The sequence below is a fragment of the Magallana gigas genome, chromosome 5, assembly GCF_963853765.1.
Source record: "Magallana gigas chromosome 5, xbMagGiga1.1, whole genome shotgun sequence".
In the NCBI taxonomy this organism is placed as follows: Eukaryota; Metazoa; Mollusca; class Bivalvia; order Ostreida; family Ostreidae; genus Magallana; species Magallana gigas.
The window spans coordinates 23,848,649-23,872,709 of record NC_088857.1 but is presented as its reverse complement, the minus strand read 5'-3'; the positions used below and the strand labels follow the sequence as shown (position 1 = coordinate 23,872,709).

Below are 24,061 nucleotides of genomic sequence, written 5' to 3'. Positions count from 1 at the left end.
AAAATCTTTAAACTTTCTTCTCAAAAACTATGACGCCAGGAAAGCTCAAATTAAAATGGAAGCATCCTCAGGTAGTGTAGATTTTGAGTTTCTTCAAATCATGGTTCCCGGGGGTATGTTTGGGCCACAGTAGGGGGATCAAGTTTTACATAGGAATATATAGAGAAAATCTTTAAACTTTCTTCTCAAAAACTATGACGCCAGGAAAGCTCAAATTAAAATGGAAGCATCCTCAGGAAGTGAATATTCTTGTTTGTTCAACTCATGGCCCCCGGGGGTAGGGTAGGGCCACAGTAGGGGGATCATGTTTTACACAGGAATATGTAGAGAAAATCTTTAAACTTTCTTCTCAAAAACTATGACGCCAGGAAAGCTCAAATTAAAATGGAAGCATCATCAGGGAGTGAAGATTTTAGTTTGTTCAAATCATGGTTCCCGGGAGAAGGGTTTGGCCACAGTAGGGGGATCAAGTTTTACATAGGAATATATAGAGAAAATCTTTAAACTTTCTTCTCAAAAATTATGACGCCAGGAAAGCTGACATTAAAATGGAAGCATATTCAGGTAGTGTAGATTTTTGTTTGTTCAAATCATGGTCCCCGGGGTTAGGGTTGGGCCACAGTATGGGGATCAAGTTTTACACAGGAATATATAGAGAAAATCTTTAAACTTTCTTCTCAAAAACTATGACGCCACGAAACCTCAAATTAAAATGGAAGCATCCTCAGGGAGTGTAGATTTTAGCTTGATGAAATCATGGTCCCCGGGGTAGGGTAGGGCCGCAGTAGGGGGATCAAGTTTTACACAGGAATATATAGAGAAAATCTTTAAACTTTCTTCTCAAAAACTATGACGCCAGGAAAGCTCAAATTAAAATGGAAGCAGCATCAATAGTTAGTGTAGATTTTAGTTTGTTCAAATCATAGTCCCCGGGGGCAGGGTAGGGCCGCAGTAGGGGGATCAAGTTTTACATAGGAATATATAGAGAAAATCTTTAAACTTTCTTCTCAAAAACTATGACGCCAGGAAAGCTCAAATTAAAATGGAAGCATCAACAGGTAGTGTAGATTTTAGTTTGTTCAAATCATAGTCCCCGGGGGTAGGGTAGGGCCACAGTAGGGCGATCAAGTTTTACATAGGAATATGTAGAGAAAATCTTTAAACTTTCTTCTCAAAAACTAAGACACCAGGAAAGCTCAAATTAAAATGGAAGCATCCTCAGGGAGTGTAGATTTTAGCTTGATGAAATCATGGTCCCCGGGGTAGGGTAGGACCGCAGTAGGGGGATCAAGTTTTACACAGAAATATATAGAGAAAATCTTTAAACTTTCTTCTCAAAAACTATGACGCCAGGAAAGCTCAAATTAAAATGGAAGCAGAATCAACAGGTAGTGTAGATTTTAGTTTGTTCAAATCATAGTCCCCGGGGGCAGGGTAGGGCCACAGTAGGTGGATCAAGTTTTACATAGGAATATGTAGAGAAAATCTTTAAACTTTCTTCTCAAAAACTATGACGCCAGGAAAGCTCAAATTAAAATGGAAGCATCCTCAGGTAGTGTAGATTTTAGTTTCTTCAAATCATGGTTCCGGGGGTATGGTTGGGCCACAGTAGGGGGATCAAGTTTTACATAGGAATATATAGAGAAAATCTTTAAACTTTCTTCTGAAAAACTATGACGCCAGGAAAGCTCAAATTAAAATGGAAGCATCCTCAGGAAGTGAATATTCTTGTTTGTTCAACTCATGGTCCCCCGGGGTAGGGTAGGGCCACATTAGGGGGATCATGTTTTACACAGGAATATGTAGAGAAAATCTTTAAACTTTCTTCTCAAAAACTATGACGCCAGGAAAGCTCAAATTAAAATGGAAGCATCATCAGGGAGTGTAGATTTTAGTTTGTTCAAATCATGGTTCCCGGGGTAAGGGTTGGGCCATAGTAGGGGGATCAAGTTTTACATAGGAATATATAGAGAAAATCTTTAAACTTTCTTCTCAAAAACTATGACGCCAGGAAAGCTCAAATTAAAATGGAAGCATCCTCAGGTAGTGTAGATTTTTGTTTGTTCAAATCATGGTTCCCGGGGTTAGGGTTGGGCCACAGTAGTGAGATCAAGTTTTACATAGGAATATATAGAGAAAATCTTTAAACTTTCCTCTCAAAACCTAAGACACCAGGAAAGCTCAAATTAAAATGGAAGCATCCTCAGGGAGTGTAGATTTTAGCTTGATGAAATCATGGGTCCCGGGGTAGGGTAGGGCCACAGTAGGGGGATCAAGTTTTACATAGGAATATGTTGAGAAAATTTTTAAACTTTCTTCTCAAAAACTATGACGCCAGGAAAGCTCAAATTAAAATGGAAGCATCATCAGGGAGTGTAGATTTTAGTTTGTTCAAATCATGGTTCCCGGGGGTAGGGTTGGGCCACAGTAGGGGGATCAAGTTTTACATAGGAATATATAGAGAAAATCTTTAAACTTTCTTCTCAAAAACTATGACGCCAGGAAAGCTCAAATTAAAATGGAAGCATCCTCAGGTAGTGTAGATTTTTGTTTGTTCAAATCATGGTCCCCGGGGTTAGGGTTGGGCCACAGTAGGGAGATCAAGTTTTACACAGGAATATATAGAGAAAATCTTTAAACTTTCCTCTCAAAACCTAAGACACCAGGAAAGCTCAAATTAAAATGGAAGCATCCTCAGGGAGTGTAGATTTTGGCTTGATGAAATCATGGTCCCCGGGGTAGGGTAGGGCCGCAGTAGGGGGATCAAGTTTTACACAGGAATATATAGAGAAAATCTTTAAACTTTCTTCTCAAAAACTATGACGCCAGGAAAGCTCAAATTAAAATCGAAGCATCCTTAGGAAGATAATATTCTTGTTTGTTCAAATCATGGTCCCCGGGGTTAGGGTTGGGCCACAGTAGGGGGATCAAGTTTTACATAGGAATATATAGAGAAAATCTTTAAACTTTCTTCTCAAAAACTATGATGCCAGGAAAGCTCAAATTAAAATGGAAGCATCCTCAGGAAGTTAATATTCTTGATTGTTCAAATCATGGTCCCCGGGGGTAGGGTTGGGCCACAGTATTGGGATCAAGTTTTACATAGGAATATGTAGAGAAAATCTTTAAACTTTCTTCTCAAAAACTATGACGCCAGGAAAGCTCAAATTAAAATGGAAGCATCTTCAGGAAGTGTAGATTTTAGTTTGTTCATATCATGGTCCCCAGGGGTAGGGTTGGGCCACATTAGGGGGGTCAAGTTTTACATAGGAATATATAGAGAAAATCTTTAAACTTTCTTCTCAAAAACTATGACGCCAGGAAAGCTCAAATTCAAATGAAAGCATCCTCAGGTAGTGTAGATTTTAGTTTGTAGAAATCATGGTCACCGGGGGTAGGTTAGAGCCACAGTAGGGGGATCAAGTTTTACATAGGAATATATAGAGAAAATCTTTAAACTTTCTTCTCAAAAACTATGACGCCAGGAAAGCTCAAATTAAAATGGAAGCATCCTCAGGTAGTGTAGATTTCAGTTTCTTCAAATCATGGTTCCCGGGGGTATGGTTGGGCCACAGTAGGGGGATCAAGTTTTACATAGGAATATATAGAGAAAATCTTTAAACTTTCTTCTCAAAAACTATGACGCCAGGAAAGCTCAAATTAAAATGGAAGCATCCTCAGGAAGTGAATATTCTTGTTTGTTCAACTCATGGTCCCCGGGGGTAGGGTAGGGCCACAGTAGGGGGATCATGTTTTACACAGGAATATGTAGAGCAAATCTTTAAACTTTCTTCTCAAAAACTATGACGCCAGGAAAGCTCAAATTAAAATGGAAGCATCATCAGGGAGTGTAGATTTTAGTTTGTTCAAATCATGGTTCCCGGGGGAAGGGTTGGGCCACAGTAGGGGGATCAAGCTTTACAAAGGAATATATAGAGAAAATCTTTAAACTTTCTTCTCAAAAACTATGACGCCAGGAAAGCTCAAATTAAAATGGAAGCATCCTCAGGTAGTGTAGATTTTTGTTTGTTCAAATCATGGTCCCCGGGGTTAGGGTTGGGCCACAGTAGGGACATCAAGTTTTACACAGGAATATATAGAGAAAATCTTTAAACTTTCCTCTCAAAACCTAAGACACCAGGAAAGCTCAAATTAAAATGGAAGCATCCTCAGGAAGTGAATATTCTTGTTTGTTCAACTCATGGTCCCCGGGGTAGGGTAGGGCCACAGTAATGGGATCAAGTTTTACATAGGAATATGTAGAGAAAATCTTTAAACTTTCTTCTCAAAAACTATGACGCCAGGAAAGCTCAAATTAAAATGGAAGCATCATCAGGGAGTGTAGATTTAAGTTTGTTCAAATCATGGTTCCCGGGTGTAGGGTTGGGCCACAGTAGGGGGATCAAGTTTTACATAGGAATATATAGAGAAAATCTTTAAACTTTCTTCTCAAAAACTATGACGCCAGGAAAGCTCAAATTAAAATGGAAGCATCCTCAGGTAGTGTAGATTTTTGTTTGTTCAAATCATGGTCCCCGGGGTTAGGGTTGGGCCACAGTAGGGAGATCAAGTTTTACACAGGAATATATAGAGAAAATCTTTAAACTTTCCTCTCAAAACCTAAGACACCAGGAAAGCTCAAATTAAAATGGAAGCATCCTCAGGGAGTGTAGATTTTAGCTTGATGAAATCATGGTCCCCGGGGTAGGGTAGGGCCGCAGTAGGGGGATCAAGTTTTACACAGGAATATATAGAGAAAATCTTTAAACTTTCTTCTCAAAAACTATGACGCCAGGAAAGCTCAAATTAGAATCGAAGCATCCTTAGGAAGATAATATTCTTGTTTGTTCAAATCATGGTCCCCGGGGTTAGGGTTGGGCCACAGTAGGGGGATCAAGTTTTACATTGGAATATATAGAGAAAATCTTTAAACTTTCTTCTCAAAAACTATGATGCCAGGAAAGCTCAAATTAAAATGGAAGCATCCTCAGGAAGTTAATATTCTTGTTTGTTCAAATCATGGTCCCCGGGGTTAGGGTTGGGCAACAGTAGGGGGATCAAGTTTTTCATAGGAACATATAGAGAAAATCTTTAAATTTTCTTCTCAAAAACTATGACGCCAGGAAAGCTCAAATTAAAATGGAAGCATACTCAGGAAGTGAATATTCTTGTTTGTTCAAATCATGGTCCCCGGGGTTAGGGTAGGGCCACAGTATTGGGATCAAGTTTTACATAGGAATATGTAGAGAAAATCTTTAAACTTTCTTCTCAAAAACTATGACGCCAGGAAAGCTCAAATTAAAATGGAAGCATCTTCAGGAAGTGTAGATTTTAGTTTGTTCATATCATGGTCCCCAGGGGTAGGGTTGGGCCACATTAGGGGGGTCAAGTTTTACATAGGAATATATAGAGAAAATCTTTAAACTTTCTTCTCAAAAACTATGACGCCATGAAAGCTCAAATTCAAATGAAAGCATCCTCAGGTAGTGTAGATTTTAGTTTGTAGAAATCATGGTCCCCGGGGGTAGGTTAGAGCCACAGTAGGGGGATCAAGTTTTACATAGGAATATATAGAGAAAATCTTTAAACTTTCTTCTCAAAAACTATGACGCCAGGAAAGCTCAAATTAAAAAGGAAGCATCCTCAGCATGTGAATATTCTTGTTTGTACAAATCATGGTCCATGGGGGCAGGGTAGGGCCGAGGTAGGGGGATCAAGTTTTACACAGGAATATATAGAGAAAATCTTTAAACTTTCTTCTCAAATACTATGACGCCAGGAAAGCTCAAATTAAAATGGAAGCATCCTCAGGTAGTGTAGATTTTAGTTTTTTAAATCATGGTCCCCGAAGGTAGGGTTGGGCCACAGTAGGGGGATCAAGTTTTACATAGGAATATATAGAGAAAATCTTTAAATTTTTTTCTCAAAAACTATGACGCCAGGAAAGCTCAAATTAAAATGGAAGCATCCTTAGGAAGTGAATATTCTTTTTTGTTCAAATCATGGTCCCCGGGGGTAGGGTTGGGCCAGAGTAGGAGGATCAAGTTTTACATAGGAACAAATAAAGAAAATCTTTAAACTTTCTTCTCAAAAACTATGACGCCACGAAAGCTGACATTAAAATGGAAGCATATTCAGGTAGTGTAGATTTTAGTTTTTTAAAATCATGGTCCCCGGGGGTAGGGTTGGGCCACAGTAGGGGGATCAAGTTTTACATAGGAATATATAGAGAAAATCTTTAAACTTTCTTCTCAAAAACTATGACGCCAGGAAAGCTCAAATTCAAATCGAAGCATCCTCAGGAAGATAATATTCTTGTTTGTTCAAATCATTGTCCCCGGGGGTATGGGTTGGGCCACAGTTGGGGAATCAAGTTTTACATAGGAACATATAGAGAAAATCTTTAAACTTTCTTCTTGAAAACTATGACGCCAGGAAATCTTTAAACTTTTTTCTCAAAAACTATGACGCCAGGAAAGCTCAAATTAAAATGGAAGCATCCTCAGGAAGTTAATATTCTTGTTTGTTCAAATCACGGTCCCCGGGGGTAGGCTTGGGCCACAGTAGGGGGGTCAAGTTTTACATAGGAATATGTAGAGAAAATCTGTAAACTTTCTTCTCAAAAACTATGACGCCAGGAAAGCTCAAATTAAAATGGAAGCATCCTCAGGTAGTGTAGATTTTGAATTTCTTCAAATCATGGTTCCCGGGGGTATGTTTGGGCCACAGTAGGGGGATCAAGTTTTACATAGGCATATATAGAGAAAATCTTTAAACTTTCTTCTGAAAAACTATGACGCCAGGAAAGCTCAAATTAAAACGGAAGCATCCTCAGGAAGTGAATATTCTTGTTTGTTCAACTCATGGCCCCCGGGGGTAGGGTAGGGCCACAGTAGGGGGATCATGTTTTACACAGGAATATGTAGAGAAAATCTTTAAAATTTCTTCTCAAAAACAATGACGCCAGGAAAGCTCAAATTAAAATGGAAGCATCATCAGGGAGTGTAGATTTTAGTTTGTTCAAATCATGGTTCCCGGGAGAAGGGTTGGGCCACAGTAGGGGGATCAAGTTTTACATAGGAATATATAGAGAAAATCTTTAAACTTTCTTCTCAAAAATTATGACGCCAGGAAAGCTGACATTAAAATGGAAGCATATTCAGGTAGTGTAGATTTTTGTTTGTTCAAATCATGGTCCCCGGGGTTAGGGTTGGGCCACAGTATGGGGATCAAATTTTACACAGGAATATATAGAGAAAATCTTTAAACTTTCTTCTCAAAAACTATGACGCCACGAAAGCTCAAATTAAAATGGAAGCATCCTCAGGGAGTGTAGATTTTAGCTTGATGAAATCATGGTCCCCGGAGTAGGGTAGGGCCGCAGTAGGGGGATCAAGTTTTACACAGGAATATATAGAGAAAATCTTTAAACTTTCTTCTCAAAAACTATGACGCCAGGAAAGCTCAAATTAAAATGGAAGCAGCATCAACAGTTAGTGTAGATTTTAGTTTGTTCAAATCATAGTCCCCGGGGGCAGGGTAGGGCCACAGTAGGGGGATCAAGTTTTACATAGGAATATGTAGAGAAAATCTTTAAACTTTCTTCTCAAAAACTATGACGCCAGGAAAGCTCAAATTAAAATGGAAGCATCCTCAGGTAGTGTAGATTTTAGTTTCTTCAAATCATGGTTCCCGGGGGTATGGTTGGGCCACAGTAGGGGGATCAAGTTTTACATAGGAATATATAGAGAAAATCTTTAAACTTTCTTCTCAAAAACTATGACGCCAGGAAAGCTCAAATTAAAATGGAAGCATCCTCAGGAAGTGAATATTCTTGTTTGTTCAACTCATGGTCCCCGGGGGTAGGGTAGGGCCACAGTAGGGGGATCATGTTTCATACAGGAATATGTAGAGAAAATCTTTATACTTTCTTCTCAAAAACTATGACGCCAGGAAAGCTCAAATTAAAATGGAAGCAGCATCAACAGGTAGTGTAGATTTTAGTTTGTTCAAATCATGGTTCCCGGGGGAAGGGTTGGGCCACAGTAGGGAGATCAAGTTTTACATAGGAATATATAGAGAAAATCTTTAAACTTTCTTCTCAAAAATTATGACGCCAGGAAAGCTGACATTAAAATGGAAGCATATTCAGGTAGTGTAGATTTTTGTTTGTTCAAATCATGGTCCCCGGAGTTAGGGTTGGGCCACAGTATAGGGATCAAGTTTTACATAGGAATATATAGAGAAAATCTTTAAACTTTCTTCTCAAAAACTATGACGCCACGAAAGCTCAAATTAAAATGGAAGCATCCTCAGGTAGTGTAGATTTTAGTTGGTTCAAATCATGGTCCCCGGGGGTAGGGTTGGGCCACAGTAGGGACATCAAGTTTTACACAGGAATATATAGAGAAAATCTTTAAACTTTCCTCTCAAAACCTAAGACACCAGGAAAGCTCAAATTAAAATGGAAGCATCCTCAGGAAATGAATATTCTAGTTTGTTTAAATCATGGTCCCCGGGGGTACGGTAGGACCACAGTAGGGGGATCAAGTTTTACATATGAATATATACAGAAAATCTTTAAACTTTCTTTTCAAAAACTGTGACGCCAGGAAAGCTCAAATTAAAATGGAAGCATCTTCAGGTAGTGTAGATTTTAGTTTGTTCAAATCATGGTCCCCGGGGGTAGGGTAGGGCCACAGTAGGGGGATAAAGTTTTACATAGGAAGATATAGAGTAAATCTTTAAACTTTCTTCTCAAATACTATGACGCCAGAAAAGCTCAAATTAAAATGGAAGCATCCTCAGGTAGTGTAGATTTTAGTTGGTTCAAATCATGGTCCCCGGGGGTAGGGTTGGGCCACAGTAGGGGGATCAAGTTTTACATAGGAATATATTGAGAAAATCTTTAAACTTTCTTCTTGAAAACTATGACGCCAGGAAAGCTCAAATTAAAATTGAAGCATCCTAAGGTAGTGTAGATTTTAGTTTTTTAAAATCATGGTCCCCGAAGGTAGGGTTGGGCCACAGTAGGGGGATCAAGTTTTACATAGGAATATATAGAGAAAATCTTTAAACTTTCTTCTCAAAAACTACACTGGATGAAAAATCAAGTTTCAGCAAAACTGAAACTATATGGAAACCTTGCTGAAACTTGAAGTTGAAGTTACATGTATAGTTTCCGCAATGCGGAAACCATTATATCGATTCAGCAAGTATCCGTTAGGTTTCAGTCAGCAGAAACTTTAGTCTAAGATTCCTGATGGTTTCCGCAATGCGGAAACTAAATTTGAATCGTGTGAAAAGTTGTGTAAATTATTATGGAAATATCAATCAGTTTCAGAACATTTCCGCTAGGTTTCAGTATGCTGAAACTTTAAGTTAAGATTCCAAATGGTTTACGCATTGCTGAAACTATTACTAAAATTGATTTGAGTTTAATAGTGATATCATTTATTTTTAACAGGTTTAAGTTTAATTCTAGCCTAATGATAATGAATCCGTACATACTAAAATGTATAGTAAGGTTTCAGCGTGACTGAAACTATATGTATACATGTAACTATCTTCAAATGTGGAAAATAAGGCGATTAAGAATCTTACTAAGTAATTAATTGAATTTGAAAAGAAAAAATGATGTCTGATCTTGTTAAATGCATATGATGAAATCATTAATCTTAGGTACTCGGGCACGTGTATACATCTGTATACATTCTTTGTCCAGGTGACCTCCTCTGTGATTTTCCTGTATATTCTGTGTGGATTGCAGGGTTTTTTTTCTGTCAGGGGTGAACAAAAGACTGTTACATAACATATACACAGTACGAAGCGTGAGTTTATAACTGGAGCCCGGCAGGAATTTTTTTTCAATTTGTGTGTACCTGAGTTAGTAAAACTGGTAAGTAAATTATAATTATTTAGTAAAAAAAAATCTAGCTAGTTGTATATCGCAAACAGTGTATGAAGAAGTGTTTTACTTAATACACTCATTAATTGATATACCTATTGTAAGACTTCTTCTTAAATCCTTTAGTTATCATTTGAATGAGCCTTGAGGTACAGTAACTAATTAAGCAAACAAATTAAGGTAAAGTCGTTGTAAATTTTTACAAATCATACCAAATATTCGTACAACCTGAAGTTTAGATCTAATTCGTTTCTTTTTTAATACCACGCCAACACATGTACACATTTTTTTTTAATTCTACAGTTGATAATAACAAGTAAAACCCACTTGGAGTTTGAGTCTAATATAATAATTGTTTATTTACATGCATTTCAGACTTTACTACAAATTGAAAGTGGGGGGGGGGGGGGGGGCTAGACTAATCCTCAGAAATATTGAGGAAAATCCCTAATTCCCAAAATCATGAAAATCCTAATCCGTGGGGGGGGGGGGGGGGGGGGTATACCTATACTATATACTTCGGAAAATAAATTTCCCTACCTAATTTTTTTCCCCAAAATCATGAAATTCCTAATCCGTGCCGGGGGGGAGGGAGGGGGGGGGGTAGTATGCCTATTACTCCAACTTCTCAATCTTTCATGGTACATGTATATTTAGGAACAATTACATCTCCGGCGAGAAAAAGTGGGGGGGGGGGGGGGGGCTATGTGCCTAATGGTTCAGTCTAACTTTGCACTAAGCCCCCCCCCCCCCCAGCCCCCTCCTCCCCCCCCCCCCCCCCCCCCGGTTCCGACGCCTATGTGATTCGTGCATTTCTATATACTTTGTATTTACTTTCTGTATTGTAAACACAGATATTAATACATGTTTATGAAACATGCACATGTTTCTGTTTTAAGATATAATAAGCATTATTTATAATTTTACTGAAGTTATACGTTATATTACAAAATCAGTTTAAAATCCAGCACTAGCCATCTGGTGCACGTGATTTTAATCCCATTTTTAAAATTTGATTATACATTCGTATACATTTGATGTAGAAAGTATACCAAATAATTAAAATTATATTTTGTTTATACATGTATATCAGTCCGACGTGTACGTCTTACTTCCCGGCTTGTTTAACGCGTTTGTATTTTAATTTCATAAGTATTCTCAACGTACTGTTCATCGTATGACCAATCAGTGCACATGTGTAACTGTAAAATAATTGCCATCAATTCATCGTAGTTGTAAATTGACCGTACGGGTGAACGCTGTTAACCGGACCCCGTTAATTGATCGGCATCTAATTATATTTGTGATTTCTGTGTGTTCATGCAGAACCTGCTCTGTGATGAACATAATATTTTCACACCTCTATATTTTGAATAAGAATATAACCGTGCTTAGAATCGCGGTGAAAATTGGACAAGTCGAGACTAATTTGTCAGTAAACTATATAGGCTATGGCTCTATCATATTTAGTTTGGCAAAACCATAAGTACATGTAAATAAAATATAGTTAAAGACAAAATCTGATACATATGTCTCATTAGAATTTGTTTAATTTCATTAGACATTTGTAAACAAACGGTCGGCCATTTTTTTTGTTAATCAAGTGTTACAAATACAATTATAACAAACACACGCCAATTCTTTGTCGTATTTAACCAGGAAACACTGACTCCGACAGTTCTTATTTAAAATAAATATACATGTAAAAAGTATACTATTCGGTAAAAAATGATAATTTTGATTAAACATTATTTATTTTAAACTATCCCAAGATGCACTTTTCCAAGATTTAGCGGGATCTGATTGGTCAGTATTGGCGCACTATGATTCCGAGCGAAGGTTAAAATGGACAAGAAGGTGCTGTTGTAAAATGGAGAATTGAGAAGCATTAATAGCCTGTACAACAAGGAGATAATGCAGGATCGAAGAACTCATGTCAAGGTAACTAAATTCACAATATAGATACTCCCAATAACATTTTCAAGGCTCTAATTTATCTCTCATTTGTAAACGAGATCTCGCGCCATCAAATCAAGATGGCGTCATTTTTTCAAACTTGGTTCGGCATTTTAATTTTTATCACCGTATCTCTTTAAAATATACGTTTTGACCAAGTTAACCATTAACCAACTTTAAATGCATGATAATCAAGATTATCCAGGGTATACATAATTATATAAACGTCCCTAATATATGAATGCTTGGTTGGTAAACAAGACGAACAATGAATCTTTCGCACAATATACAATTTACAAACTCTAAATGTAACGTAAATATTAAAAAAAAATTATCAATTAAATCCGGAAAATGAAATCTTTTACGTTTTTCTTTTTCAGCATTGACAGCATACAAAGTCAATGTTTTCGGTGATTAGTTGCATCCTCTGTTCGGTGATTCGGGTGAATGTTTTGACCAGCTGGACGATGTGAACGCAAGGTATTGCTTTGAAATTGATTATTTTCACCATTAACTTATACATGTGTTGGATGTTTATAATTGACTGTAGTAATTTTTGGGAAATCCAGGTCTAAGTTCTTGAAAAGGAGGTTGATGGGGGGGGGTGGTGGTGGTGGTGAAACACACTTATTGTTGATAAGTTTTTCCATTCTTCAACAAACAATAATTGAATCAAAATAAAAATAACATTGCTTCAAATATAAAAAGAAACATTTTAGACCAGATACTACTGTAGTCATTATATGACATAGTTTAAACAGCAACTGGCAATTGCATAGTAGCTTCTGTATTCACAATTTTATTCAGAATGCTTTTAATACATGTTAGGCTGAATGTTTATTGTTTAAAAATCTAAATGAAACTTTATTTTTCTTATTTAAGATAAATAGAACAGACATAAAGTACAGCCCAGTTAAAGGAACAAGTTCATCGCAAGTAGAAGAATTTTAATGCTACCACTGTCCAGAACTACTAAGTTTGCTGTAACCATGATGTGATCATATGAGTGCTTCACCCGTCTGGACAATGCTCGAAAATCCCCCAAAAAGGCCTATTTCCATAAACTACGACTCAGGTTACATCAACAACAGCCAAGGACACTCCTTATTGATTCCAATGGACACATCTCTACGACCCGACTAAACCTCTGCAGAACAAGACTTTTTAACTGTAAAGTATTCTCATTGCAAAAAATCTATGTACTATAAAAGTACTTTTTTTATATGATCAAATACCAGTATATTACAATGTCTGTCTGTAAGCTAGAATCTTAGAAAATCACATGGTTTTGACTTATTAAATGATTGATTAGACCTTGCAGATATTAACTTTCATTTTCTTAAATAATTTGTTATATATTTGCAAATATTGCATAAAATATTAGACTCCATGTAACATATATCCTCACACCTCCAAGTTGATAAGTGTATTAGGAGATGAATGCATGGGTCATAGAAATGATAAAATACACCAAACAATATTCAATTATGTCGTATATGAAAATATATAAAGACAACATATACCCCATGTATTACAATTTTTATATAACAAAATTACTTGCATGGAAAGTTGTTTCCATGTGGGTTTTATTTTAATCTGTGTTATGTAACTAATATTGGAATTAGCTTTTATATCATAAGTAAAATGCTGGTATTGATGAGAATTGTAAGGTGAATGATCTGTGTGATACTTTGTATTTTATACATTCATGCTACAGATAGCAAGTACATGTACATGTAGTAATACTTGACATATATTAACAATGTATATTTTACTTCATGTCTTGGATTTAAAAATATTAATGTAGGTAAAGTAGTGAAATGTAGAAAGGTAAACCGTGTGTAAAGAAGAATATTCATCAGGAATGAAGTGTGTTGCAATCAGCATAATTAATCAAATGTGTACATCATATTTTCGCACATGATTTGACAGACTGCTCCATTGTTAGCTTTTTATTGGCCAACAAGCTTTTCATATCTCCCTCTGGGTCATCTATTAAATACTGACAGGCTTATGATATTAAAATCTGATCAGTTGGTACATCATGGGTGGAAATGAGAAGTTCACTTTGGACTTAATGGATTATCAAATAAATGATATCAAATCCTGTTCTAGTGTAAAACATTAGATTATATTACTCACAAAGAAAAGGTTTATCCCAACTTGTAAGTGGGTCACTTTGACCTCATTTTGGAATTTATTGACATACATATTCAAATCAAATCTGGGTCATACCTCTAGAGTCAACTATTATCTTGTAGTGTATTTTTTTTTTTTTTTTACTAAAGATGGATACTTTAGACTTTTCAAAAATATTTTATGGTGTACATATTCATTGTAGTTCAAAACAAATTGTGACAAGTGTATCATGTTCATGTAACAATGAAGTTTTCTTTGTTTATTCATGTACATGCAGTTATTTTGTAAACTGCATTCATATTCTTAAAAAAGTAAGATCTTTGTTGCATTTTTAAAGGGAGATTTAATAGGCATTTAATCGAGATGAAAAAAAAATACAAATGTAAAGATTTCTATGGGAGTTTTTTTTTTCTTGTGCAATTTTATCATTTTTTAAATAAAAGTCCCTAATAAGGGAATTGCCATATGGATGTTAATCCATTATTGTATCTTGGCTGTATTTTATTTATTATTGGAAACAATTTCAGATTTTTGAACAAAATAAATTTGGAACTGTTTGAAATTGTTTTGTTTTTACATAAAGTAGAAACCTTGCTCAGCTTTTGTGAAAGCAAAAATATAAAAAGTTTCAGTAAGTTTCAGTCGCGGAAACCCTTTGTAAACAATATGTATCCCAATTGTATATGGAGGTTGAAACTATGCAGAAACTTCAAGTTTCAGTAAGTTTCCTTCGCGGAAACCATTTGTAAACAATATGTATCCCAAACGTATATGGAGATTGAAACTATGCAGAAACTTCAAGTTTCAGTAAGTTTCCGTTGCGGAAACCATTTGGATTCATGGACAGCCTAAGTTTCAGCACTGCGGAAACTTAATGAAACTTGAAGTTTCCGTGCTGAAACCTGTCGGAAACTTAAAGTAACCTTAAGTTTCCGCAGAGTTTCCAAAGGGTTTCCGCAGCGCTGAAACCAGACATTTCATCCAGTGCTATGACGCCAGGAAAGCTCAAATTTAAATCGAAGCATCCTCAGGAAGATAATATTCTTGTTTGTTCAAATCATGGTCCCCGGGGGTAGGGTTGGGCCACAGTAGGGGAATCAAGTTTTTTATAGGAACATATAGAGAAAATCTTTAAACTTTCTTCTCAAAAACTATGACGCCAGGAAAGCTCAAATTAAAATGGAAGCATCCTCTGGAAGTGAATATTCTAGTTTATTCAAATCATGGTCCCCGGGGGTAGGGTAGGACCACAGTAGGGCGATCAAGTTTTACATAGGAATATATAGAGAAAATCTTTAAACTTTCTTCTCAAAAACTATGACGCCACGAAAACTCACATAAAAATGGAAGCATCCTCAGGTAGTGTAGATTTTAGTTTGTTCAAATCATGGTCCCCGGGGGTAGGGTAGGGCAACAGTAGGGGGATCAAGTTCTACATAGGAATATATAGAGAAAATCTTTAAACTTTCTTCTCAAAAACTATGACGCCAGGAAAGCTCAAATTAAAATGGAAGCATCCTCAGGAAGTGAATATTCTTGTTTGTTCAACTCATGGTCCCAGGGGGTAGGGTAGGGCCACAGTAGGGGGATCATGTTTTACACAGGAATATGTAGAGAAAATCTTTAAACTTTCTTCTCAAAAACTATGACGCCAGGAAAGCTCAAATAAAAATGGAAGCATCATCAGGGAGTGTAGATTTTAGTTTGTTCAAATCATGGTTCCCGGGGGAAGGGTTGGGCCACAGTAGGGGGATCAAGTTTTACATAGGAATATATAGAGAAAATCTTTAAACTTTCTTCTCAAAAATTATGACGCCAGGAAAGCTGACATTAAAATGGAAGCATATTCAGGTAGTGTAGATTTTTGTTTGTTCAAATCATGGTTCCCGGGGTTAGGGTTGGGCAACAGTATGGGGATCAAGTTTTACACAGGAATATATAGAGAAAATCTTTAAACTTTCTTCTCAAAAACTATGACATCACGAAAGCTCAAATTAAAATGGAAGCATCCTCAGGGAGTGTAGATTTTAGCTTGATGAAATCATGGTCCCCGGGGTAGGGTAGGGCCGCAGTGGGGGGATCAAGTTTTACACAGAAATATATAGAGAAAATCTTTAAACTTTCTTCTCAAAAACTATGACGCCAGGAATGCTCAAATTAAAATGGAAGCAGCATCAACAGGAAGTGTAGATTTTAGTTTGTTCAAATCATAGTCCCCGGGAGCAGGGTAGGGCCACAGTAGGGGGATCAAGTTTTACATAGGAATATGTAGAGAAAATCTTTAAACTTTCTTCTCAAAAACTATGACGCCAGGAAAGCTCAAATTAAAATGGAAGCATCCTCAGGTAGTGTAGATTTTAGTTTCTTCAAATCATGGTTCCCGGGGGTATGGTTGGGCCACAGTAGGGGGATCAAGTTCTACATAGGAATATATAGAGAAAATCTTTAAACTTTCTTCTCAAAAACTATGACGCCACGAAAGCTCAAATTAAAATGGAAGCATCATCAGGAAGTGAATACTCTTGTTTGTTCAACTCATGGTCCCAGGGGGTAGGGTAGGGCCACAGTAGGGGGATCATGTTTTACACAGGAATATGTAGAGAAAATCTTTAAACTTTCTTCTCAAAAACTATGACGCCAGGAAAGCTCAAATTAAAATGGAAGCATCATCAGGGAGTGTAGATTTTAGTTTGTTCAAATCATGGTTCCCGGGGGAAGGGTTGGGCCACAGTAGGGGGATCAAGTTTTACATAGGAATATATAGAGAAAATCTTTAAACTTTCTTCTCAAAAATTATGACGCCAGGAAAGCTGACATTAAAATGGAAGCATATTCAGGTAGTGTAGATTTTTGTTTGTTCAAATCATGGTCCCCGGAGTTAGGGTTGGGCCACAGTATGGGGATCAAGTTTTACATAGGAATATATAGAGAAAATCTTTAAACTTTCTTCTCAAAAACTATGACGCCACGAAAGCTCAAATTAAAATGGAAGCATCATCAGGTAGTGTAGATTTTAGTTTGTTCAAATCATGGTCCCCGGGGGTAGGGTAGGGCCACAGTAGGGGGATCAAGTTTTACATAGGAATATATAGAGAAAATCTTTAAACTTTCTTCTCAAAAACTATGACGCCAGGAAAGCTCAAATTAAAATGGAAGCATCCTCAGGTAGTGTAGATTTTAGTTTGTTCAAATCATGGTCCCCGGGGGTAGGGTTGGGCCACAGTAGGAGGATCAAGTTTTACATAGGAATATATGGAGAAAATCTTTAAACTTTCTTCTCAAAAACTATGACGCCACGAAAGCTCAAATTAAAATGGAAGCATCCTCAGGTAGTGTAGATTTTAGTTTGTTCAAATCATGGTCCCCGGGGGAAGGGTTGGGCCACAGTAGGAGGATCAAGTTTTACATAGGAACATATAGAGAAAATCTTTAAACTTTCTTCTCAAAAACTATGACACCACGAAAGCTGACATTAAAATGGAAGCATATTCAGGTAGTGTAGATTTTAGTTTTTTAAAATCATGGTCCCCGGGGGTAGGGTTGGGCCACAGTAGGGGGATCAAGTTTTACATAGGAATATATAGAGAAAATCTTTAAACTTTCTTCTCAAAAACTATGACGCCAGGAAAGCTCAAATTCAAATGAAAGCATCCTCAGGTAGTGTAGATTTTAGTTTGTAGAAATCATGGTCCCCGGGGGTAGGTTAGAGCCACAGTAGGGGGATCAAGTTTTACATAGGAATATATGGAGAAAATCTTTAAACTTTCTTCTCAAAAACTATGACGCCAGGAAAGCTGAAATTAAAAAGGAAGCATCCTCAGCATGTGAATATTCTTGTTTGTACAAATCATGGTCCATGGGGGCAGGGTAGGGCCGAGGTAGGGGGATCAAGTTTTACATAGGAATATGTAGAGAAAATCTTTAAACTTTCTTCTCAAAAACTATGACGCCAGGAAAGCTCAAATTAAAATGGAAGCATCCTCAGGTAGTGTAGATTTTAGTTTCTTCAAATCATGGTTCCCGGGGGTATGGTTGGGCCACAGTAGGGGGATCAAGTTTTACATAGGAATATATAGAGAAAATCTTTAAACTTTCTTCTCAAAAACTATGACGCCAGGAAAGCTCAAATTAAAATGGAAGCATCCTCAGGAAGTGAATATTCTTGTTTGTTCAACTCATGGTCCCCGGGGGTAGGGTAGGGCCACAGTAGGGGGATCATGTTTTACACAGGAATATGTAGAGAAAATCTTTAAACTTTCTTCTCAAAAACTATGACGCCAGGAAAGCTCAAATAAAAATGGAAGCATCATCAGGGAGTGTAGATTTTAGTTTGTTCAAATCATGGTTCCCGGGGGAAGGGTTGGGCCACAGTAGGGGGATCAAGTTTTACATAGGAATATATAGAGAAAATCTTTAAACTTTCTTCTCAAAAATTATGACGCCAGGAAAGCTGACGTTAAAATGGAAGCATATTCAGGTAGTGTAGATTTTTGTTTGTTCAAATCATGGTCCCCGGAGTTAGGGTTGGGCCACAGTATGGGGATCAAGTTTTACATAGGAATATATAGAGAAAATCTTTAAACTTTCTTCTCAAAAACTATGACGCCACGAAAGCTCAAATTAAAATGGAAGCATCATCAGGTAGTGTAGATTTTAGTTAGTTCAAATCATGGTCCCCGGGGGTAGGGTTGGGCCACAGTAGGGGGATCAAGTTTTACATAGGAATATATAGAGAAAATCTTTAAACTTTCTTCTCAAAAACTATGACGCCAGGAAAGCTCAAATTAAAATGGAAGCATCCTCAGGTAGTGTAGATTTTAGTTTGTTCAAATCATGGTCCCCGGGGGTAGGGTAGGGCCACAGTAGGGGGATCAAGTTTTACATAGGAATATATAGAGAAAATCTTTAAACTTTCTTCTCAAAAACTATGACGCCAGGAAAGCTCAAATTAAAATGGAAGCATCCTCAGGTAGTGTAGATTTTAGTTTGTTCAAATCATGGTCCCCGGGGGTAGGGTTGGGCCACAGTAGGAGGATCAAGTTTTACATAGGAATATATGGAGAAAATCTTTAAACTTTCTTCTCAAAAACTATGACGCCACGAAAGCTCAAATTAAAATGGAAGCATCCTCAGGTAGTGTAGATTTTAGTTTGTTCAAATCATGGTCCCCGGGGGAAGGGTTGGGCCACAGTAGGAGGATCAAGTTTTACATAGGAACATATAGAGAAAATCTTTAAACTTTCTTCTCAAAAACTATGACACCACGAAAGCTGACATTAAAATGGAAGCATATTCAGGTAGTGTAGATTTTAGTTTTTTAAAATCATGGTCCCCGGGGGTAGGGTTGGGCCACAGTAGGGGGATCAAGTTTTACATAGGAATATATAGAGAAAATCTTTAAACTTTCTTCTCAAAAACTATGACGCCAGGAAAGCTCAAATTCAAATGAAAGCATCCTCAGGTAGTGTAGATTTTAGTTTGTAGAAATCATGGTCCCCGGGGGTAGGTTAGAGCCACAGTAGGGGGATCAAGTTTTACATAGGAATATATGGAGAAAATCTTTAAACTTTCTTCTCAAAAACTATGACGCCAGGAAAGCTGAAATTAAAAAGGAAGCATCCTCAGCATGTGAATATTCTTGTTTGTACAAATCATGGTCCATGGGGGCAGGGTAGGGCCGAGGTAGGGGGATCAAGTTTTACATAGGAATATGTAGAGAAAATCTTTAAACTTTCTTCTCAAAAACTATGACGCCAGGAAAGCTCAAATTAAAATGGAAGCATCCTCAGGTAGTGTAGATTTTAGTTTCTTCAAATCATGGTTCCCGGGGGTATGGTTGGGCCACAGTAGGGGGATCAAGTTTTACATAGGAATATATAGAGAAAATCTTTAAACTTTCTTCTCAAAAACTATGACGCCAGGAAAGCTCAAATTAAAATGGAAGCATCCTCAGGAAGTGAATATTCTTGTTTGTTCAACTCATGGTCCCCGGGGGTAGGGTAGGGCCACAGTAGGGGGATCATGTTTTACACAGGAATATGTAGAGAAAATCTTTAAACTTTCTTCTCAAAAACTATGACGCCAGGAAAGCTCAAATAAAAATGGAAGCATCATCAGGGAGTGTAGATTTTAGTTTGTTCAAATCATGGTTCCCGGGGGAAGGGTTGGGCCACAGTAGGGGGATCAAGTTTTACATAGGAATATATAGAGAAAATCTTTAAACTTTCTTCTCAAAAATTATGACGCCAGGAAAGCTGACGTTAAAATGGAAGCATATTCAGGTAGTGTAGATTTTTGTTTGTTCAAATCATGGTCCCCGGAGTTAGGGTTGGGCCACAGTATGGGGATCAAGTTTTACATAGGAATATATAGAGAAAATCTTTAAACTTTCTTCTCAAAAACTATGACGCCACGAAAGCTCAAATTAAAATGGAAGCATCATCAGGTAGTGTAGATTTTAGTTAGTTCAAATCATGGTCCCCGGGGGTAGGGTTGGGCCACAGTAGGGGGATCAAGTTTTACATAGGAATATATAGAGAAAATCTTTAAACTTTCTTCTCAAAAACTATGACGCCAGGAAAGCTCAAATTAAAATGGAAGCATCCTCAGGTAGTGTAGATTTTAGTTTGTTCAAATCATGGTCCCCGGGGGTAGGGTTGGGCCACAGTAGGAGGATCAAGTTTTACATAGGAATATATGGAGAAAATCTTTAAACTTTCTTCTCAAAAACTATGACGCCACGAAAGCTCAAATTAAAATGGAAGCATCATCAGGTAGTGTAGATTTTAGTTTGTTCAAATCATGGTCCCCGGGGGTAGGGTTGGGCCACAGTAGGAGGATCAAGTTTTACATAGGAACATATAGAGAAAATCTTTAAACTTTCTTCTCAAAAACTATGACGCCACGAAAGCTGACATTAAAATGGAAGCATATTCAGGTAGTGTAGATTTTAGTTTTTTAAAATCATGGTCCCCGGGGGTAGGGTTGGGCCACAGTAGGGGGATCAAGTTTTACATAGGAATATATAGAGAAAATCTTTAAACTTTCTTCTCAAAAACTATGACGCCAGGAAAGCTCAAATTCAAATGAAAGCATCCTCAGGTAGTGTAGATTTTAGTTTGTAGAAATCATGGTCCCCGGGGGTAGGTTAGAGCCACAGTAGGGGGATCAAGTTTTACATAGGAATATATGGAGAAAATCTTTAAACTTTCTTCTCAAAAACTATGACGCCAGGAAAGCTGAAATTAAAAAGGAAGCATCCTCAGCATGTGAATATTCTTGTTTGTACAAATCATGGTCCATGGGGGCAGGGTAGGGCCGAGGTAGGGGGATCAAGTTTTACATAGGAATATGTAGAGAAAATCTTTAAACTTTCTTCTCAAAAACTATGACGCCAGGAAAGCTCAAATTAAAATGGAAGCATCCTCAGGTAGTGTAGATTTTAGTTTCTTCAAATCATGGTTCCCGGGGGTATGGTTGGGCCACAGTAGGGGGATCAAGTTTTACATAGGAATATATAGAGAAAATCTTTAAACTTTCTTCTCAAAAACTATGACGCCAGGAAAGCTCAAATTAAAATGGAAGCATCCTCAGGAAGTGAATATTCTTGTTTGTTCAACTCATGGTCCCCGGGGGTAGGGTAGGGCCACAGTAGGGGGATCATGTTTTACACAGGAATATGTAGAGAAAATCTTTAAACTTTCTTCTCAAAAACTATGACGCCAGGAAAGCTCAAATAAAAATGGAAGCATCATCAGGGAGTGTAGATTTTAGTTTGTTCAAATCATGGTTCCCGGGGGAAGGGTTGGGCCACAGTAGGGGGATCAAGTTTTACATAGGAATATATAGAGAAAATCATTAAACTTTCTTCTCAAAAATTATGACGCCAGGAAAGCTGACGTTAAAATGGAAGCATATTCAGGTAGTGTAGATTTTTGTTTGTTCAAATCATGGTCCCCGGAGTTAGGGTTGGGCCACAGTATGGGGATCAAGTTTTACATAGGAATATATAGAGAAAATCTTTAAACTTTCTTCTCAAAAACTATGACGCCACGAAAGCTCAAATTAAAATGGAAGCATCATCAGGTAGTGTAGATTTTAGTTAGTTCAAATCATGGTCCCCGGGGGTAGGGTTGGGCCACAGTAGGGGGATCAAGTTTTACATAGGAATATATAGAGAAAATCTTTAAACTTTCTTCTCAAAAACTATGACGCCAGGAAAGCTCAAATTAAAATGGAAGCATCCTCAGGTAGTGTAGATTTTAGTTTGTTCAAATCATGGTCCCCGGGGGTAGGGTTGGGCCACAGTAGGAGGATCAAGTTTTACATAGGAATATATGGAGAAAATCTTTAAACTTTCTTCTCAAAAACTATGACGCCACGAAAGCTCAAATTAAAATGGAAGCATCATCAGGTAGTGTAGATTTTAGTTTGTTCAAATCATGGTCCCCGGGGGTAGGGTTGGGCCACAGTAGGAGGATCAAGTTTTACATAGGAACATATAGAGAAAATCTTTAAACTTTCTTCTCAAAAACTATGACGCCACGAAAGCTGACATTAAAATGGAAGCATATTCAGGTAGTGTAGATTTTAGTTTTTTAAAATCATGGTCCCCGGGGGTAGGGTTGGGCCACAGTAGGGGGATCAAGTTTTACATAGGAATATATAGAGAAAATCTTTAAACTTTCTTCTCAAAAACTATGACGCCAGGAAAGCTCAAATTCAAATGAAAGCATCCTCAGGTAGTGTAGATTTTAGTTTGTAGAAATCATGGTCCCCGGGGGTAGGTTAGAGCCACAGTAGGGGGATCAAGTTTTACATAGGAATATATAGAGAAAATCTTTAAACTTTCTTCTCAAAAACTATGACGCCAGGAAAGCTGAAATTAAAAAGGAAGCATCCTCAGCATGTGAATATTCTTGTTTGTACAAATCATGGTCCATGGGGGCAGGGTAGGGCCGAGGTAGGGGGATCAAGTTTTACATAGGAATATGTAGAGAAAATCTTTAAACTTTCTTCTCAAAAACTATGACGCCAGGAAAGCTCAAATTAAAATGGAAGCATCATCAGGTAGTGTAGATTTTAGTTTCTTCAAATCATGGTTCCCGGGGGTATGGTTGGGCCACAGTATGGGGATCAAGTTTTACATAGGAATATATAGAGAAAATCTTTAAACTTTCTTCTCAAAAACTATGACGCCAGGAAAGCTCAAATTAAAATGGAAGCATCCTCAGGAAGTGAATATTCTTGTTTGTTCAACTCATGGTCCCCGGGGGTAGGGTAGGGCCACAGTAGGGGGATCATGTTTTACACAGGAATATGTAGAGAAAATCTTTAAACTTTCTTCTCAAAAACTATGACGCCAGGAAAGCTCAAATTAAAATGGAAGCATCATCAGGGAGTGTAGATTTTAGTTTGTTCAAATCATGGTTCCCGGGGGAAGGGTTGGGCCACAGTAGGGGGATCAAGTTTTACATAGGAATATATAGAGAAAATCTTTAAACTTTCTTCTCAAAAACTATGACGCCAGGAAAGCTCAAATTAAAATGGAAGCATCCTCAGGTAGTGTAGATTTTTGTTTGTTCAAATCATGGTCCCCGGGGTTAGGGTTGGGCCACAGTAGGGACATCAAGTTTTACACAGGAATATATAGAGAAAATCTTTAAACTTTCCTCTCAAAACCTAAGACACCAGGAAAGCTCAAATTAAAATGGAAGCATCCTCAGGGAGTGTAGATTTTAGCTTGATGAAATCATGGTCCCCGGGGTAGGGTAGGGCCACAGTAGGGGGATCAAGTTTTACATAGGAATATGTAGAGAAAATCTTTAAAACTATGACGCCAGGAAAGCTCAAATTAAAATGGAAGCATCATCAGGGAGTGTAGATTTAAGTTTGTTCAAATCATGGTTCCCGGGTGTAGGGTTGGGCCACAGTAGGGGGATCAAGTTTTACATAGGAATATATAGAGAAAATCTTTAAACTTTCTTCTCAAAAACTATGACGCCAGGAAAGCTCAAATTAAAATGGAAGCATCCTCAGGTAGTGTAGATTTTTGTTTGT

General features: G+C 37.5%; 1 long non-coding RNA gene across 1 annotated transcript; it reads left to right on the top strand.

Annotated features, from left to right (window-relative positions):
* Positions 1 to 11,715: 11,715 nt before the first annotated feature.
* Positions 11,716 to 14,972, top strand: LOC136275873 (uncharacterized). The gene is made up of 3 exons (XR_010714372.1): positions 11,716 to 11,848; positions 12,244 to 12,343; positions 12,746 to 14,972. It is a non-coding gene; the product is annotated as an uncharacterized lncRNA (long non-coding RNA).
* The last annotated feature ends 9,089 nt before the right edge of the window (positions 14,973 to 24,061 follow it).